The sequence below is a fragment of the Callospermophilus lateralis genome, chromosome 8, assembly GCF_048772815.1.
Source record: "Callospermophilus lateralis isolate mCalLat2 chromosome 8, mCalLat2.hap1, whole genome shotgun sequence".
Classification (NCBI taxonomy): Eukaryota; Metazoa; Chordata; class Mammalia; order Rodentia; family Sciuridae; genus Callospermophilus; species Callospermophilus lateralis.
In genome coordinates, this window is record NC_135312.1 from 48000904 (window position 1) to 48022362 (window position 21459).

The 21459-nt window shown below is 34.8% G+C and overlaps 1 pseudogene; it reads left to right on the forward strand.

Moving 5' to 3' along the window:
• The first annotated feature begins 19958 nt into the window (after positions 1 to 19958).
• The window catches only part of LOC143405645 (sterol O-acyltransferase 1 pseudogene), a 45665-nt pseudogene continuing 44164 nt past the window's right edge, over positions 19959 to 21459 (forward strand).

The window sequence follows — 21459 nt, forward strand, 5'->3', positions numbered from 1 at the left end:
GAGGGTAAATCTGAAATGAAACTGCATTCATGGGTACCTTCATCTTGACCCGTGTCATCCAGATAATAAAGGATACTTCAAAACTAGTGTTTGAACTGAGGTTGTTCATGTGTCTCTGTCTATATCCATGACTATAGTTATGCTCCCCAATATTCTAATATATTCATTCCTTCCTCAGAAGTTGATAACAAGCTCTCAAACTCCAAGAATATTCTTTTTTAATTAAAGGATAGATTTGTATTTGTTTCATAGTGCATAAATTTAGCCACCAATTAGACTTAAATTTAGCCACTATTATTAGACAAAGTTCTGTAATGAAATCTGGAGGTCTGTAGAGATTTTTTTCCATCTGAAATAATCATTATACTAGTAAGCAAAAAATGTCAAGATGAGAATAATGTACTAATGCAAACCAGCTCTGATGAACAAAAGGTCTGTTTAACACTTTGTGGCTACGTTCACTTCTTTAACAGTCTGATCACCATCCGTAGGTGCACTTGAATGACTATAATCTTACACTTATCTCCTTGAATTCGGGTTTATTTCTGGAAGTACCCAGAAACATAACTTTCTGGTTTAGTTACTGATTCCTGGACTCCTTTCTTCCAAGAATCATCTCTGATTTAATTATTTTAGACTCTAAATTCAAGCCAGAGAATATGACTAGTCTAAAAAAGCAAGAGAGTCCTTCAACTTAGAGCTTCAGTCTAAATCTCCTTTTAATTCTAATAATGTAATTTACTAATTTATTTGCCATTTCTCTTAACATTTTATTTTACCTTTCACAGTTTGAACAGAATTAGTCTTAAATTTTGACTCATTTCTTGATGTTTTTAATTTTTTTCCATCTTTTTTCATTATGAAATCTCTATGAATGATCCTAATTAAGGGATCTGTTTTTCAGTAAATGAAAATACTATGAAATAGGACATTATAGGCAACTATTAATCAACCAAATGTACTAAAAAAAAAATGTTGTGGCTTCTTTTCCCTCTTTTCCAGGATTCCAAAGGAAGTATTCTTCCCCCCAAATTATACAAATACCTAACTTCTGTGATGTCATCATAAACTTAGTATTATTTTTTAATATTAAATGGGTACCTTTTATCAAAATAATTGCCTATGATTTTGAATACCTCTTGAACTATGTCCAAACTATAAAAATTGCAAAATTGTGACTTGTTTGATGCTACATTTTCACATATTGTTAACTTACATTTATCATATTTTAATGATAAAACATTAAGAGCCCATATTAATACTCATCTCTACATGAGAGTTTCACAGAGATGTAATCACACACACACACACACACACATGACAGAGGAAATTAGAGACAAAAGAAGGTGTACTTAATGCATTTACTGAATCCTGAGAGAAATTTGAACACTAAGATACATTAAATTGATTAAGAGTATTGTGTTAATATGATTGTGTTAATACTCACAATCGGTATCTTGGAAAGTTTGAAGTATGATAAACTTGTCAGAATCTGGTAATGTAGGAAATGGAAAGGGGGAAATGGCCATTGACCTTATCTCTAACTACTAGATGAGTATCAAAATAGTGATGTTGGTTGTAAAGTTAAAGAATGTACTCATAAACATCTAAAGTCACCTGCTCAGTGGGGCATGCAACATAATCTGTATAGTCCACAGGTTTGTAGGTGCTGTGCAGTCCTCTACTGTGTCCAGGCCTGCTGCTGCTAAGGAGAAATTAATAAAATTTCCCAAAACTTTCCATTGAATCCTTCAAGCTTTTTCTTTAAGATAGGTAAACAGTATGTTTGGGGTGTTTGTGGCCATAGGGTTGAACAATTGATGTAAAGTTGGAAGGATCACAAAGGCAGACCTGTCAAGTTGACTTCTGAGTTTGGAAAGGACAAGGAGTCTGCAGGGAAGTCCTGGGCTGGCCACAAGCCTCAATGTGGTTGAAAATGGCTTCCTTATTGGAAGAATGGAGACCATGACATAAGTGTGAGAATACCTTGAACATGCAAAGAGAATGCTGCAAATATTGGAATTAGCATCAAAAGTAGTTGCAGTAAAGCAAAAGGAATTCAAAGTAGGAAATCAAAGGGAGACAAAGAATGCTTTTATAGTGATAGGAAAACACCTGCTATGTGTGTTGAACTTATCTACAGACTGGGATGTAGCTCCACAGAGTACAAGAAGAGTTAAAACTAGACAGTGAAACCAGTTTAATGCAGGTGGACAGAAAGGATGGTTGATGTGGTGCTTAGAACTTGCAGATGAATGTCCATGGCATGCTAAACTGAGGGAGGGCACATTTTGATCCAGTGTCCATATTAGAGTGTTGGTGACTAGAGAAACCTGGGATCCTTAAATGTGAAACCCACTCAGGAAGTCTACTACTTTGAGTGACACAGAAGCTCAGGTGAAAGATGACGATACAAGAAAAGTTAGACCTGTATTGGTCTCAAAGTTAAAGACTCAGCAAGAGTAGCCTGAGCAGGATGATCCAGTTCTGTTCCTTGATCCAGAGACATATTTACATGCCACCATGAGACAGTATACCCCATGGAAATGAAGTGTACCTGCATAGCTACTCCTTTTGTAGGACACTGTAGTAGATGGGATTATATTGAATGACATAGAATATGGCTAACATGGTTTCAATAACTGCTCACCCCACTTTATGTGAGTAACTTTACAACATGCTTCCGATGAAAGTGTGGACTCTGTGTTAGCTGAGCTGCTTCTTAATACTCATAATAACCGGCCAAATGCAGAAAAAAGTGCTGTGTTCAAAGGCATCGGGGCCTCTATGGAAGAATTACGGAGCTGTTTGTTGGAACTGGGAATGAAACATGCTAGATATGTTCAGCCTTTCCCAGGACCAGGCTGTATGACTTTTATTACCAGGATGAGTAATGCAGTGTCAGACTGCACAGGCTGCATACTGAGACATTGAATTAAGTGAAATCAAAGCAAAATAGATACAGGCCCTTTAAGACACTAGATGCATGGAAACCTGCTGAGTTTACTATACATATCACTCTGAATGGCTTTGAATGGGGATTATGGCAGCTGATTGGGAGACATAAAATCCCCATTAGATTTTGGTCACACTTGTGGAAATTTTGTGTCACTAATGCTGCACTTCCTGACACAGAGCCATCACCAGAAAAGTATCAGTGAAGGTTGTGACCACCTGTGAGGATAGCAAATGGTCAATGCAAGATACAAAAAATGAAAAAACCCCAAATAGTGTGACTGGGAGAGGGAATGAGGAAGAAGGCAACATATTAATCACATTGATCCTTTCCCAATACACTCTTTCCCAGTGATGAGACAATCCCTAGAAAGGAAGAAACATCATCCATTGGCAAGATAATCCCTGGGGAAGAAATAGCCATCAAGCCTAGAATGGCAGTCTGTGGGAAAAAGCCAAAGCATTGATCCTCCCCAAAATAAATGATTACCCAGTGAAAGTACTATGGGACTGTAGAGGAAAAGAGATAAATACTGAATGCTGACCCTAGACCCTCCATTAGACACACTCTGTCAAAATACTTATCTCTCAGTGTAACCAATATAAACACAGACTCCCTTTTTTGCCAGTGGCTCATTTTCCACCTGGAAAGTGGGTCCGTTAAAGGCTTGAATCCATGGCTGAATAAATGCTCTGCTGAACCCTCAATTGTGTACCCAGCTCAGTCCTCTTGTATTAATAGGTAAGGCCCCATGATCCAGGGTATTTCAAATAGCAATTACTATGTCCTGGGGTGAATAACTTCAGCAACAAGGAATAGAAAACACTTTTTTTCTTTTTTTACAAGTACAAAAAGTTTTATTTAAAGACTAAAACAGAGAGAGAGAGAGAGAAGAGAGAGAGAGAGAGAGAGAGAGAGAGAGAGAGAGAGAGAAAGAGAGAGAGAGAGAGACTCTTTCTGAGAGAAGCAGGTCCAGAATTGGTACCCTGAAGGAGTGGAGGTGTCCTTTTATAGATTTAGTTTCCATTCTTCTCATTTTACCTCCTCCTTTGGTCTTGCCTGCATGACCAAACTCCAGGAGTGGAGCTGCTGAAGGGCAGGTTCCTCCTTGTTTCTGGGAGGAACAATTTTCTAGAGACAGGTGACCTTGGCAACAGGTTGGAGGAAGGGAACGTGCTCCTGAGGTATTAGCATTTTACTTCCTTTTGAATCACCCCACTTCTTCCTGACCCAATCATTCATTATCTACACTAACACTCTTTTTCCCTGTCTCAAACCCCCCTCTGATTCAGGGAACCCTTACTGGTGTGAGGGGAAAGGAATGTTGACCACTTTGGCTGCTTTGAACTGAGAGGGGGTGATGTGGGGCAAGAAGTTTGGATTTCCCTTTTAGGAATGCTGGGGGTAGTCAGTTGAGAGGTCTATAGTAAAAGTCTAGTTTAGGAAAAAAAAAAAAAACAGGTTGTAAAGTGATCTGAGAAGTGGGTGTTCCTATGAGAGAAACTAAAAGATATGAGTAATGAAATGCAATTAATATAAAATAAATGTTGCAGCATCTGGAACATGTCAATGAAAATCATGATGATGATAGAAACTAATAATTTTCAGCCAGAGGTAGAAGACCTAAGTAGTTGTTCCCATGACAAGGCCAGTAAGGAAATAGAAAACACCTCACCTCTCAGCTTAGACTTCACCAGTTTTTAGGACCAGTTATGAATATAGCAGAAAAGAATGAGAATGCCAGAAGACATACCTCTACCCCCTTCACCAGTACAAGAACGGCAAACTCCAATACCAATGGAACAGTTAAAGGAAGTCTCTCAGAGTGGATAGGTGTAGTGTCTCATTCAGTGACTAAGGCACTGTGAATTGACAAAGAACAAGAACACAACAGCCAATATGAGTATGTCTAGTTATTGCTCACAAAAGTGGCTCATTGACTATCTTCACAGACATCCAGGACATAATCAGAGGACTTCAAATGTGTCTGTCTCAGTGGCAACTACAACAATAAATATTAATGGAAGATCTCTGGGGGAAAGCAACTATGGGAGAATATTTTGCATTGTGTCCAAACCAAAGTTGTCAAAATGTACCTAATTGTGCATTGCCCTCTACATTTTCCAGGAAATGATGAAGTTGACCAACTGACAAAAATAAGATGGTTGAAAAATTCCCAGCAGAAGAAAATGCCACTTGACTTCATCATAGATTAAAATTTGCAGGTCAAAAAACTGTGTGGGCAGCTATGATATTCTGGGGGCTGCACATAAAGATGTATAAGTTTGCTACCTCATGCCAGAACTGTCTTGCCTGCTCTCAATTTTACCCAGGATAATTGGATGCCACCAAGGGGCATATCAAACGAGGTGGCATCCATTTTAAGCTATGGAAAATATACCATATTAGCCCTTTCACATTATAGAAGAGCCAAATAGACATTGACCTGTGTGGACACAGACTGATGCAAGCTTTTCCCAGCAAAAGAGCCAATCAAAAGACAACTATTAAGGACTGAACTGGCTGAGTGCCATGTATATCACAACACAGGTAATTGAGAGTGACCAAGGAACTAATTTCACAGCTACAACATATATCAGTGTGCTCAATACCAGGAGATATTATGGATTTTTCACCCACTGTTCAATCTAATAGGAGCTTGATTAATTGGGGGGAAAAAAGCCTTAAAGAACTGTATGCAAGGGTGAGCTGCTCATTTCCTTGAGGCAATGAGGACACTAAATGAGAAATCCAGACATTGTGGGCCTGTAGCCATTTGTCTGGTATCTTGTCCATGGCTGCCAGCATTAAGGTTAGAGAAAAAGAACACTTCCACTGAACACTTCTTACACTGACATGGGACATGATTAATAAAGTACTGTTGTTGACTCCTTAAGACATCAAATCAGAAATAAGAAACATTAGTTGGCCATGGGCTATATAAGTAAGTCCCCAGTGCTTTGTCTTATTGACCCCATGAGAGAAAGAAAAGTGTCTAAGTTTACAAGTAAATTTGCAAGTAAAGTTTTACTATTATGCTGGGAACCTGGCCCTCAAAACTACAGGTGATATTACTCCCAGGATATTACTCAAGGAATACCTTTTAACAATTTAAGATAGGTATTACAGAGGTGTCTTATTCTTTCTGTACCCCTAAACTGCAAACACATAGATTAATATAGTACACTTGCCCAGGCAAGTCTAGTGTGCAAACTACTTTACTAACAGAAGATAATACAGTAGCCTGTATACTCCCTCATAGAGCTAATTTTCCCATTATTAGTACTATTATGGTTTCTATGATAGGTTTCCCTCAAAAACTCATGGGTGAGACAATGCATTAGAGTTTATAGGTGAAATGATTGGGTTATGAAAGCCTTAACCCAATTAATAAATTAATCCTCTGATAGGAATTAACTGAGTGGTAAGTAAATGTTGTAGGATATGGTTGGAGGAGGTGGGTCCCTGGGGTGTGCCCTTGGGGTATATATTTTGTCCTTTTTGAACAGAGCTCTTTGTCTCTGCTTCCTGGTGTGATGTCCATTTCCCTATGCCACATCCTCTTGCCCTAATTTCAACCTCACGTCAAGCCCTGAGGAATGGAGCCAGCTGATTATGGTCTGAGACCTCTGAAACTGTGAGCCCCTAAAATAAATTTATCCTCCTACAATTGTTCTTGTCATGTCTTTTGGTTGCAGCAACAAAGTTGACTGAAACAAATGCATATTAAACATATTTCATATTCTTTATTGGTTAGCAACAACCTATTTGGGGACTGAGTAACAGAAATCACATTATGCCAACAAGACTTGCTGTTGTATCTGGTCAGAAATCTTGTGACTTCAGAACAAGGACTTTCTTGTTAGTCCAACTGACACAAATGAGACAGACTGGGCTTGGATAAAACAGTTGTAACCTAAAACACAATGACTTCCATGTTTTAACCAAAATGTCTAAACAAATTAATGCTATTTTAATTATATTAGTATGCTTGTTGATACTTTTATTCTTTGTATCACTGTTATATGATACTGATCCTACGTGCCTCCAGAACCCTGTCCCAAGGGCTATGAAGAAGAAATTGGACAGTCAGAGATTGTGAGAGATATGAAGAAACTTCCAAGGCACTTAAGGTATGGACTGTTGGGTTAAACACTAATAGTGCCTTGGAAAGCTTGTAATAAGAAAAAGACTCTAACCCTTCTGTTACTGCCAATATCTTTAGGTTAAAATAAAAGCAAAGTGACCTTGGTTGTAAAGTAAAAGAATGTACTCATAAACATATAAGAAAATGTGTTTTTGCAATTGGAATATAACCTCTCCTTTACATCTCCTCTGGAATATAACCTCTCCTTTACATCTCCTCTGGAATATAACCTCTCCTTTACATCTCCTCTGGAATATAACCTCTCCTTTACATCTCCTCTGATTATAGGTTTGGCATGGCCCTTCATTGTATCCAAGCCCAACACCATCTAGGAGTGAATGAATAATAAAATGTACACAACCTCTCCATTGACTCTTCCAAGTTATTTCTTTGGGATTGGTAAACAGTATGCTTTCGGTATTTGCAGGCCTGAGGTAGATGATTAGTAAATTGGCACTATCAAAACAGTCAGAAGTAAGGTAGAATGCTATATAGTAAATGAATGATCTGGACTTATGTTAAATAAAAATGAAATGTGAGCCATAAAAATGAGATGAATGATCATCTTACAAAAGGAAAGCTGTCATTGAGATGTAGAAAGGTTATCACAATTTTAGTCATATGATATCATTGTGGAGATTGTCACTTTTTATAATTCTAAGTTCTCCTAGAAAATACTTTGCAAGATTTTATTTTATATAAATTCAACTTACAGAACTATGAGAATATTATAAAGATCACCTTATACTGTTTAACCATCAGTTCACTGGTAACTTCTGATTTCCCAGGTTTTTCGAATTAATCCTCTCGTTATTTTGGTTTCTTTCTCTATCTATCTTTCTATTCATGACTGACTTTCCCTCTCTCCCTGTCTCTTTCTCCCCACCTCCCCGTTGCAATTTAATTTTCCTAATGATTAATAATGTTCAACATCTTTTCATGGACTTCCCAGCAACACATGTGTTTTCTTGTAAAGTCTTGTAAAGTGTTCAAATCTTTATTCATTACTTATTATGTTGTTTGTTTTCTTAGTACAGAGCTTTGAGATGGCTTTAAAAAAATAAAAATCCTTTATTCAGATCTGTGATTGGCCAATATTTTCTCCAAATCTATGATTTTATTTTTATTATTTGATCAATATCTTTTAAAGAGTATGTATATATTTTTTAATTCCAAAGGTATATTGTGTTTTAGGTGAGATATTTAAGAAATTTTTTTCTAGCCCAGTGTCAAAAAGATCTCTTATATTTTTTAAGATTTACAAATGGTACACAGAACTTTTATATCTTTTTTTCCTTTGTGGATTTTCTGCATACAATTAGAGGTAAAAGGCAAAGTTTCTCTAATAAACAATTATCTAATACTGTTCTAGTGACTAGTGACTGATACTAATTTCAAAAAGTTGTCTGTCAGAGGTTTAAAGAAGCTAATTTATGTAAAGCTTCTTGAGTAAGGCCTGGCACAAAGTGACATACTGCAAATAAGAGCATTATTATTACTAAATTGGTTAGAGTGTGATGCATAACAAGCATGAAAGCACATGTTAAGAAGACTGAAAATAAATAAAATACATTATACTCATTATTGAAGTTTTTAATGTTATTTTCCTGCTTTTACACTTGTAAATTTAAGATGTCTTTGATGGAATTGATATTTACTAATCTTTGAGCAAAGAGTTTATTGTAAAAAATTTATTGGTCAATTTAGTAATATAGCAAAACAGTAACATGACTGATATTATGGCAAAACTGGAAAATTATTGATCAATAATAGAATGTAAATTTTTGTAAGGACTACTGTATAAAATTCTGAATCCTAATATAGCTGTTGAATTAAATTATCTACATTTCTCACCTTGCTTTTATTTAATAGTTAGTTATGCTTGGCTAAAAAATACTCATAATGATTAGCAATCTGTGGATTTAAATAATTGGATAAATATATAATTAAAGTGCTAATAAATCTATTTTAGTCCAATTATAAGTTTTCAGTGTTTTGTTACATATTATCTTATTATATTGGAAAAACAATATGAACTATTAGAATTATACTTAGAAGTTAAAATCCTTAAATTATTTTAGTTAAGTCTTTGAAGTTATCTAGAAACCTCATGTATCTTCTCAGTTATATGACAAATTTCACCAACAGCAACACTTACAATGTATGCATATTTAAATATCAGAAATACAATTTGAAGTGTTCTGTGGTAGATATGGATGCAAAATCTATCACTGTTGACATAAATGTGGAACAAATATTTTTTCAATATGGATAAAATTGTGTAAGCCTTGAATAATTATAAAATTTTTATCATATATTCATACAAAAAACACCACACTAATTACTGCTACCTCTACATGCAGATTTATGAAAAACTCTGCTTTCTAGGTCAACAATTTTTAAATTATTTATAAATTTTTAAATTGTTTAAATTATTTATAAAAGCAATATGACATCTTATTTCAGATTCAAGATTAGAAAAATAAAAAAATTGGGAAAATGTGAACAGTCCTCTATATATAGCTACAATATTATATCAAATATTTATTTTGAATTTTGATGATCTTTTTGTAGTTTTTGAAGAATGCAAGATTCTCCTTGTTTTCTTTCTCATTATTTCCCTCCCAGTACTGAGGCTTAAACCCAGGACCTTGTTCTTCTTAGGCAAGGACCCTGTCTTAGCTACACACTTAACCCTTTTTATTTTGAGGAAGGGTCTCACTAAGTTTCCCAGGCTGATCTCCAATTTGCAATCATTTCATTCTCTTATCTCAGCCTCCCAGGCAAATAGAATTATGGGAATGGCCCACCACACAAAGCTCTACCTTTTAAAAAAAATATATATCATTGTTTGTACAATAGAGTTTAGGTATACATATACATGTATGTAACTTATAACCATATAAACAATAATGAGAGAGACTGGGAGAGAGAAGAAAAGGAATTATTAATGCTTAGCAATATATTTCATACACTACTTAAGGAATCTCCATATAATAGTTATTCTGAAAATATTTTTGGAACTATTTTAAACTATGACATTGTCTTAATAAAATATTTTGTAATTTGGAGTAGTTCAGTGCTTTAATTTTAAATGAATAATAATGTATCTCATAAAATCATTCATGTAACAAATTAAATGTTAATTAAAATGTAAAACTTCCACATAAAATTCCATAGCAATTCAAAAAACCAAATCAAGATGCTTGGAAATAAATGTGATGTATGTATCCTACATTCAATGAAAAGTTTAAGCAATTAAATTACCTTTTTAAAACTTTCATATGCTGAATCACCTAACTAACCTTTTCTCTGTAGCTAATGTCAGCTGATTCCAGATTTATGTAACTTTGGATGTGTTTTCCCTACACCAAATATTCTCTGACAAATTATTTGCAAATGTTAATTTTGCACAATCAGACATTGTTTTAATTTAAGTAAGATTTATTTTTTTTATTTACTCTCCCTGTGTCTCTATACTTTTACATCAGAGATCAAATTCAATGTTTTAAAACAAACAAAAACCAGAAAAAGAAGTATGAGATATTTGATTAAACTAGTAAGTGATATGTTTGAAGTTTATAACCTATAATTAGGTATATTCAATGTAATTTAATTCCCATGTATGTATTTCTTTGCCTATTTTCTTTAAATAAAAGCAGTTTAAAAAAAAAAAAACTTTGTAGAGTTACTCATACCAGAAACTTACAATCAAAATTAACAGAGCCTTTATACTTGATTTGTATCCTAATCCATTTCAATATCTGACAGAGATAAGGGATGATTTTTTTTTCTCTAAAACTGGAATACTATTACTTTAAATTCTGCTGGTTTATTTTGTAAGGGATAGATCTAATTTGTTCCAGACTCATTTTCCTGGTAGATCTATATCCTTACGAGTTCTAATATTAGAACTACTAGGATTCTTAGAGAGGTTTAGCCAATGATCTCATTACACTTGGGAAGAACTTCTTTTAAAAAATTATTGCTGCTTCCATAACTTTCTAATATAATTGTGGCATGTCTTGTAATTTACTTAATATTTCTTTGTCAAAACAGTATCATCAGCCATTGCTACTTTCTATATCCTTTCCAGAGGTCAAGTCTAATTGCATTTAATGTTGTATATTTGGTATTAAAATCACCTGTGCATTTCCTGTTTGGTTAGTTTACTATACATTTATTTATCTTTTTGCTCTTTTCTCTTGTTAAATTTTATGTAGTTCAACTAATTGGGAATTGGTATTTATAATTTACATTTACAATGATCTGAGTGCTTGATATAAAGATCACTAACTACATAACATTTCCCAGAAAATGTAAAGACTTTAGACCATTTCAATGACATGTAGCACCCCCATAACTTGAATATTCTTTTTGATGTTTGTTTTAATTATTTCTATGTTAAATTCACAAGATATTTCTACTCTTTTATGAATGGTCTTCATTTATATTTACTAATAATGCCATGCTTTTCATTTTCTGGGTCACTGCACTATTATTTGTAATAGTTTATCCTATGTATAGTCTCTTTTAATCCTTTACTGATACTCTGCTGATGAAATGTGTCTTGTTATGTCAAACTTAGATTTATTTCTATATAAGTAATATTAACGTAGAGTTAGTAAATAATATAATTTACCATGAATAAATAGTTTGATGAACCTTAAAAACCATATGAAATCACACATTAATCTGCACAATTATAATGCAAAATATATCTATTATCCGATCAAACTTTCTCATTCAATCTACTCCTCAACCATTCAGCCCTGGCAATTAATAAAATTTTATGACATATTTTCTTCCTTAGATTTTTACAGTTAATAAAACTGAGTTTGCAATTGTTTGCATCTGCTTTTTTTCCCCTCCTACCTGATTCTTTTAGAATTTTCCATATTATATTAACAAATCTTTCATCTTTTGTCACTGAATAATTTTACATTGCATGAATGTCATGACATTTTTATCATAGAACAATTAGCATATATTTTTGGTTATTTTCAGATTTGGGTTTTATTAGAGCTAATAAAATATCTGTGCTCATGTATTTTTCTGTACACTGCATTTTCACTTTAATTGAGAAAATGTATATGAGTGAGATGCTCACCCTTCTTACCAACTGTTGGGAGCAACAAATGAATTATGGGTCTTTAAACTGTCCAGAGAAAGAGGTTGTCATCTCCCTTGGGAGTCTCTTCTGCAAAGGTGCCAAGAAAACTTCCCAGTTTCATGGTGATGCTCTGTTCAAAGGGACATTCTGTATTTGCCATGAAGTTTATCAGTTCATGTCCTAAGGTTCAGGCTCCAGCTGTCCAGGGGTGGAGAACTATGGATGCAAGTTGGCTGAACCACTAGGTCCTGCTTTTCTCTCTTTTTGTGTTTGTCTTTTTCCAATCTCTTCATCAGCTCGGTTGAGGGAAACTGAGTAAACACTGTGCTGGCAGTGACAGGTGGCACCTGAAAAGGAGACCCCAAATGCTGGGGGAACTCTAATTAGTTAAGGTGAGTAGAACACTCCTCAAAAATTAGACACATTGATTAAAGGAAGGGGAGGAGTAAGGTGATGTATAGCTCAGTGTAAAGCATGGAACATTCTAATTCTAAAGACAGAGAGCATAAAGAAATAGAACTGTATGTTACAATCCTCATAGGGCAGCCTCAGGAAAGAAGGCAGAGCTGGCACAGTTTTTGGCATTTGTAATTAAAACTCCTCTTTGTTTCCTTGAGGAGGGAGCAGTAGATGTAGAGATTTAGGAGGATCTTGCTAAAGAGCTGTGTGTTAGGTATGCAACCAAGGAATTAGGTAAGATTTCCATTGACACTTTTCCTTTATGTTCCTTAATAGGAGATTGCCTCTATCCATCTCAGGAGAGCATGAAGTGGTCAGCCTTGATTTCTGGCTTCAAGAATGCAGTCAAAAGTTACAAAGAGTTAAAGAATCTTCAGGCTACTGCAATTCCCTGCACTCCCCCAACCATTGCCACAGTCTTTGTCTTCAAAGAGCAGGTGGGCGGAGCCCAGGGACAAGGGTCCCCCAGTACTGCCAGAGATGAAATCCCAAGCTGGTGCGTCAGCACTACGTGTGCTTTCAGGAAGGCAGGGGTGCTGAGAAGGAGCGGGAGTTGGAAGTTCGGGGAGATAGCGGAGGTGGTTCCTTACTCAGCCTTATGTATCCAAGCCTATTGAGAGAATGGGAGCGTTTCAAAAAAGGTGTGCTTTTGTTAACAGGCCACTTTCTAATCTGTAGCACTGAGACAAAAAAAAAGTGGAAAGATTCTAAATTTACAAGTTTTCCTTTTCTTAAAAATCTTTTCTGAGGATTTTACAGGCTCCCACATTTTTTAAATATCTGAACTGACTCTAATCTAAGCCAAAAATGCACTGTGATTTAGTAAATTGCATGTTCTTTTAGAAATTGCAGCTGTATAATTTTTCTTCTTTCAAAAATTCCTGTTTTTTGAGATTATACATTTTTGAGCTCATGATTTCATGGTATATTTTCATTTGCTCTTGCACACCTAAATTAGTGTATTTTTCTAATGAGTTTAATTTATCTAACTATCAAAGTCTTTGTACTCTTTGTTCATAGGCCAATTCTTGAAGGGTTGATCCTCAAATAAATTTAAAAATCTCTTCTTACAAAAATTCTAAAAAGGACATAGATATGGTGGTGTTGGAGCTATATCTGATAGTCATCTGGACAAGTGGTCATCTGAAATCTTTTCTTTCAGTGTCCTCATGGCTCTTAGATTTTATACCTAACATTTCCAAGTGTACAGACCTGTCCTATGATTAAGTCATATTGTAAAATTCTGATTGGCTCTATTTTAATTTCTAACAGGTTAAATCTAACAGAGGCTTTAATAGACAGCTATAACAATGCTTCATATCTGTGGAACTCCACTTGCAAAATGTTATAATATCTTTGTTTCTTGTCTGTTTTGTGTATGTGTACACACTGGTGTCTTGTATGTTGCATCTGCATATGTGTTGTAGTGGTATTAAAGGCATATAAATATAGGAGTGCTCATAAATTAAAAGTAAAAATTTAAAATAGATCCAAATATATTTTTTAACTTACATGATTTAAAAGCAAGTCCAGTTTAAATTGGGTAAACAAATAAAAGTAAAGATGTCTTTAAAATCACTAAACTCACAAGTTTTTCAGATGGCACAACAATTAATAAAATGTTAATTTCAAAAAGGTCTAGAATGTACTAGCCACTACTTCTAGGATTTTTCTTCAATAATAAAGAGATGGTTAATACTGTTAACTACACTTGTCTGATATTGTTATAGGGACACACGGGCAGAGAAGGAAACAGTTTTATTTATTTGGCTGCAGCAAGGTTCAGAGGGTACAGCTATTGCTGTAATCAATTAATTCCCTGAACCCCGAGTTAAGTAGTTTCAGAATTTTATACCCAGCATGGGAGGGGAGGGGCTCAGAAGTTCACAGTCTGCAGAAGTACACATAAAGCAGCTTTTTCTTTCACTGTTCTAGGCAAGTTAACCCTTCAAGGACAACACCTGAGAAGGGGAGAGCTTCTTCTCTTGTTTTCTACTCCTGCCAACTGTTACCATGGAGCCCAATTGGTAACTTCTTTTATTTTAGAAATGTAGAAATATCTGCGAAGCTCCAGCTCAGGGCCAGAGGCCTTGTTAAAGGATTTGTCTTTTTTAAAATCATATTTTGCATTTTCAAATACATTTTTACAAACTACAATACTGGATAAATATTTGTGAAAAAACTAGTAAAGGGGCTACCTAGAGTGCTGATTTCTTCCAGGCCAGTGGCCAAGTAAAATATAGCAACAGGAAAATAGGAAGTTTACCTACATTGAACACTTTTATGAGACTCTTTTGCTGATAGTCCTAAAATCAATTATGGTAAAGATATCTGGAGAAGCTTAGTTAAGATTTTGTGTGGCTGGGGATGTGACTCAAGCGGTAGCGCGCTCGCCTGGCATACGTGCGGCCTGGGTTGGATCCTCAGCACCACATACAAAACAAAGATGTTGTGTCCACTGAAAAGTGAAAAATATTCTCTCTTCCTCTCTCTCTCTCTCTCTAAAAAAAAAAAAAAAAAAAAAAAAAAAAAAAAGATTTTCTGTGCAGTAGGGGGTGCCAGTATAATATCTTGGTTTTTACATTTAAGAATAAGTAAATTAGATTTAACATAAATGGGATTAATCATAAATGTGATTTTTAGTAATTAATTTAAAAGATAAAGTGTTCACTGCTAAATATAAAATCGAATACTCTTGACTTCTTGCATTTCATATGGTAATATACTTAAACATTATGCATATTTTCATAAATTGGTAAAATTGTGTTGTCTGTGTCTTCACTGAAAACAAGGTTACTAGTAGTTAAAATTCTAACAGGTATAATTCTATATGCAAAGGATCCAAAAGTTTCAGCTGTGTTTCAATTAGGGTACTGTAAATAATATAAAACTATTTCATCTTATTAAAGTGAAGTGATTTGTCTAAATTCAGAAATTTAAAAAGGGTTGTTTTAGAGTGCAAATTGAGAAAAGAAGGCGTCAACAGCTAGGAAAGAGAAATAAGAAGGTTCTAGGTATGGAAATATATTTTAGTGTAGAAAGTAGAAGGAAAAAGAAATATTTCTCTGTGAGAAAGTCTTTATGTAGCAAAATAAAGCTGTAGAGTGTCTAAGTAATTTACAAGAGGGTTTGTGAAGGGTAAATTTAAGAAGTTATGTGTGTGTAACTAAATTGGTCATATATATAATTAACATAATCAATTAAAGTTATTCTATTCAAGGCTTTTTTCTCAGGTCAAATATTAATGTTCTGGCATAAAGCAAATTTTAATAAATGTTAGGGCAACTAGTTTTAAAGAAATTAGATTTTTTATAACTCTGGTTAAACAGCAACTGTTATTTTAGAGTATTATGCTACATTACAGACTGTAGATTTTTCTTTAAAATCTAAACTTGGTTAATATATAACATCAGTGAAATTGTGGTGTTATTACTGGCTTCTTTATATAGTAGATGTAATTTTATCTCCCAGGTATAAAAGTTTGTAAAGTATAAGATTCAAAAGAACATTTTACCAAGCTGGATTCTCCAAACTAAAGTTGTCTATAATGATAATTTTACACAATAGCAAATTTAATTGGGGATTTCTAAAAATCATTTATTGTTCTGTAACTGGACCTGTTATCAACAAGATTTACATGAGATTTTTTGTTCCTTTGTACACTGGGATATAAATTTAAATTAATTTTTAAAGATAATGAGAGCCTGATCTGTTTAAGGTCAATACTGTGAAACACAAATACATTTTGTCACTTTGACACAAAAGGGGATTAAAATTGTCTTTACTTTTGATTCATATTTCAGATGTGGTGTTAAGTTATGTTAACTGATTTATATAGGTTCAAGAAATTCTGTATAAAAACTTTATAAAATAATATTTTTTAAAAAGCAATTAAAATCAGTTTTAAAAATAAAACACTTAAGATTTGTCAAGAGGCCACCTCACCTAAGTTAATGCAACCATGTTAAGATGACCATTCAAGTTTACTTAAAATTAATTTTATAAATAGATTTTTGTTAGAATAAATTGCTGTGAAAAATATAATCAAAAAATTAATATATAGCTAAGTAACTCTTTGAGATCACAAAAAAGTTATGTTCCTTGGTTTATAGCTATTGTACAAACTAAATATGTTTTTTATTCTTGTTAATTTCATTTTGCATTCTCCTTGTAAACTTTTAGTGCTTCACATAAGTACATCTTTAAATAAAACAACCTGAATTAATTTGGGATAATAGGCTATTATCTATAGACAGACAGACTATAAGGGTAACTTGCAGTAATACTGACCCCAATTGAATAGAAGGGGCAAATGACTACACAGTTATAGACAGTAAATTAGAACACAGTATTTTTACTTTACGACTGGTGAAACTGTATTGCAGAATACTTAAGTCCAAGGTTTGGAGATTAAATTTAAGAAAGAAAAGAGCCAATATTCAGTACTTGCCCAGTGAGTCAGCTTGAACCCAGAGAGCAAAGGAACTTCTCTAAGGGCTTTGCAACTTTGGGCCACATGACTTCCTGATCAGAGGCATCCACAAGACCCTGGAGAACAGAATACTGACCATGCTGCAAAAGAGGAGAATCAATGGAGAAGGAAGACATCCCTGATGCTTCCAAGGAAAGCCACCTCCTCAAGGAGACGCTGACCCATCCTGGCAGATGGCATTAAATGAATTAAGAGGCTGCTCTCAAGTTCTCCAAGAGTAAGCCTCTGAGGGAACTCAACTGACTCTTAACAATATGTAGGAATAAGATCAGTTTGACCAGCTTGGTCTTAAACACGAAGCAAAAACAGTTATAACCAAAGTACGGCCATTCCTGGGAATTTAAAAGAAAAGACAGTAGTTCTCTGAATAGAACTTAAGATGAATGGAGCCCCTATCCCCCAAATTCCGAGGCATTTTTTGTGTGTGTGTTTCTTACATTTACCTCTTCCTCTTCCTCAGGGAAGAATGTTGTTTCTTTGTCAATTAATCAGGACTAGTAAGGAATAGGTTAAAATAAATATAGAACAAATTGAGTCCATGTCATAGTAATGTGGGCTTACTTATCCCTAGAATTACAATTTAAAAAACAAAAACAAGAAGGGAGGGATAGAATCCCACAAAGTTGTTTGAATCATGCTATTTTTGTTTTATTTTATTTTTTTAACGAGAGAGAGAGAGAGAGAATTTCAATATTTATTTTTCAGTTTTCGGCAGACACAACATCTTTGTTTGTATGTGGTGCTGAGGATCGAACCCGGGCCGCACGCATGCCAGGCGAGCACACTGCCGCTTAAGCCACATCCCCAGCCCCTATTTTTGTTTTAAAATTTTAAATTTTTATGCTGAAGTTTACTCTGCTGCTGAGCACACATAACTCACGCTATAGTAGGCTTGTCCATCCTGGTCAGGTGAAAAGACTTAGAAACAAGACAATGGAATTCACCAGATCTGGTTGTAATGTGGGGTAGAGGCTATGCTTGTGTCTTTCTAGAAGGTGCAGCCTGTCCTATCTGGGTATCTGAACACATAGTCCATCATCATCATGGAGGTTCAAATGACTTAAGCTCATATCAGAGGTGTTAATCCTGACCCCCACCAGGAACAAGAAGCTGAGAAGGAAGATGAGGAAGGCCAAAAAGACTTCCCCAGACCCAGAATGCCAATCTGCCAACTTGAGGACAACTGAAACACTTGACACCTCAGACTGAACAGATTCAAACACAGGGAGGCCCTATGTCTCTAAGACACCATGTTTGCTAATCCTGAATGGCTTGTTGAACAAATACTTAGTGATGAAAATGGCTTTAATCTTCAAAATATGTTAAAACATTCAATATGTTACATTTTTGGAAAAATGTCTTTGCTACTAATTCTCTTTTGTGTTGTAACAACAAGATTCCATATCTTCTGGAAAGAAATCCAAGAACTTCAAATAGCCCATCACTTGTGCTTAAAGAAAAGAGAAAAAAGTGTGAGATGTCAGTAGCAGTGAATAAACTGTGGGTCTTTGAACTGCCAGAAAAAGAGTCTTGACACCTCCCTTGGTAATCTTTCAGTGCAAAAGCACCAAGAAAACTGCCAATTTGTATGATGATGCCCTGTTCAAAGGGAAATTCCACATTTGCCATGGAGTTTATCAGCTCATGATCTAAAGTTGAGGCGCCAGCCACCCAGGAGTGGAGAATTGTGGGCACAAGCTGATGAGTGTAATTGGGCTGTTCAAATTTTTTACTTTGGTTCATTGTAATTTTCTCACAATAGATACATTTGATATAAAAATCTATATAATAAACTGTGGAGACTGCTCATTGTCAGTCCTCCTCCATCAGTAGTTCACTGACCTACTGGCATCCTACTTTTCCCTGTTTTTCTTTTTTTTTTTTTTTTTTGTATATTCATCTTTTTCCAATCCCCTCATCAGCCTGATTTGGGGAAACTGAGTAAACATGGTGCTGGCAGTGACAACTAATACTTATTTTTGTCTGTATTTTATATTTTGTCATTCTATTTGAATATGTATTTGTACCTCATCACAGTTTTAATTTAAATTTTCTTAATGATTAGCAAAATTAAGCCTTTTTTTAATACTAATTTGCCATCACATTATCATTTGTAGTGTGGGGAGTGTTCCAATTATATGTCAAATTTTTATTGAAATTTTTTGCCTTATTGAGTCAGGAAAACAATTTATGCATATTAGAAACATATCCTTTATCACATATAAAATTTTGGGAATATTTTTTTAAATGATACTCTTTCACCTTAATAGCATTTAATAAAATATTTTGAAAAGATCAAAACCTGCTGCTGTTGAGATAAAGTCCAATTTATAAATTGTTTATATCTTGTTTCATATTTTTTGTATCATATATATGGATATTTGTCACAGTAGGCAAAGGTGTTACTTATGCAAAGGTGTTACTTATGGAGAAATGAAGAATGTCCACAGGCTTATGCCCTTTTCAATGCTTTATTCACTCAAAATCACTCAATACAATTCATTCAATAAGTTCTTAATAAAGAAATGATAATCCTTGATGCTGAGTATGGCAATAGACATATATCAATTCAAAGCAAACAATTCTAAGTTAACAGTAAACATCACAAACATACTTAATCATGACAGATTTCTTACAGACATTTCCTGTGCATATTAAGCTTAAGTGCCAGGTCTAAAGTCTTAAGTCTTAGGTTTTGAGTCCAGAAGATGCACACTCACTCAGACCACAGTGATCAAGTCAGCAACTGGTGGAGGCCTCTTCTGGATAGAGTTGGTGGCTGATCAAGGAGATGGTCATAAGGAGAAATCACTATTCTCACTGGGGTCCAGAGGCTGCTGTAGAGTTTGAGAGTGCTAAGGATGATGCAGAGGATCAGGTAAATGATAAGAAGAGTTGGGATGTCAGTCCAGGTCCTAATCAGGCTCCAAAGCTTGTGTGCATCTGTATCGGCTGGCTGAATGTCTATTCTTTAGCTCTATTTATACGATCTTTGGGAGCTTCTGCTCTCCCTTTGTGTCCCTATCAGGTGCTACCAGGTTTCTTAGTGATGTTTTACATTTCAAGGCCAAGCCATATGATTTGGTGGCTTCCGCACTCTGAGTTTTATCAAGGTTAAGGTAAGTGAAATGTTTATACCAAGTGGCTTCACTCTGACTCTTATCAGGGTTGTGGAAAGTGACTTGTTTATACCAAGTGGCTTGTTTATGACTTGTTTACCAGGCTATTCGTGATGACATATTGGAGGGCTCTGTAGGATTGTGCCTCGTGAGTCTTCAGGTTTTTAAAATGGAGTCGATAAGGCTAAGGCCTAAGGCCATGCTTGCAATATTTTTCTTTTGTTTCGATGCTTTGTTGAAAATAAGATTTTTGTCCCTTGAATTTCTTTGTAAGCTTTGTAAAAGGCATTGTTTGAACTTATTTATATGAAATATTTTTGACTCTATATGTATCAATTATTATTATTATTATTATTATTATTAATTATTTTGGTTCTGGTGGTTGAACCAAGGAATATTTTACTACTCAGCTAAGTCCCCAGTTATTTTTTATTTATTTATTTTATTTTGAATTAAGATCTCCACAAGTTACTAAACGTCTCACTAAGATGTTGAAACTGGACTTGAACTTGTGAGCCTCCTGTCTCAGCTTCCCCTGTCATGGGGACTATATGTGTGTGCCACCAGGACTGAAATGTCTATTAATTTTATGCCTCTTTTATTTTAATTTCAAACATTGTTATTTACATTGTGGATAATATTAGAACTGGCCAGACTAAATATTCTAATTTCTTTTAATTGCCTCTGGTTTTTGTTAAATTAAGTTAAATTTGGCCTTAGAATAACTCTATTTCTTAAATTCTGTGTTAGTCAGCTTTTTATTAGTATGGCCAAAATACCTGACAAGAAAAACTTAAAATGGAAAAGTTCATTTTGGCTTATGTTTTCAGAGTTTCAGTACATGGTCAGCCAATTCTGTTCCTCTGGATCCAAGATGAGACAGAATATTATGGCAAAGTAGTGGTGAAGGAGGGAAATTGTTCCACTTATGGCATCTAAGAAGCAAAGAGAGAAAGGAAGTCTCTTCCACAGGAAAGATGAACACTTCCAGGTTATATCCCCAGTGACCCACCTCATCTAGCATTGCCTAACTGGCCTCAGCTACCAACGAGGGTGGACTGATTAGGTTACAACTTTCAGATTCTAATTAATTCATCTCTGAATATTCCTGCATTAACATTAGAGCTTCTCGGGGATACTTCATATCCAAAACGTAACTGCTGTCCCTGGATC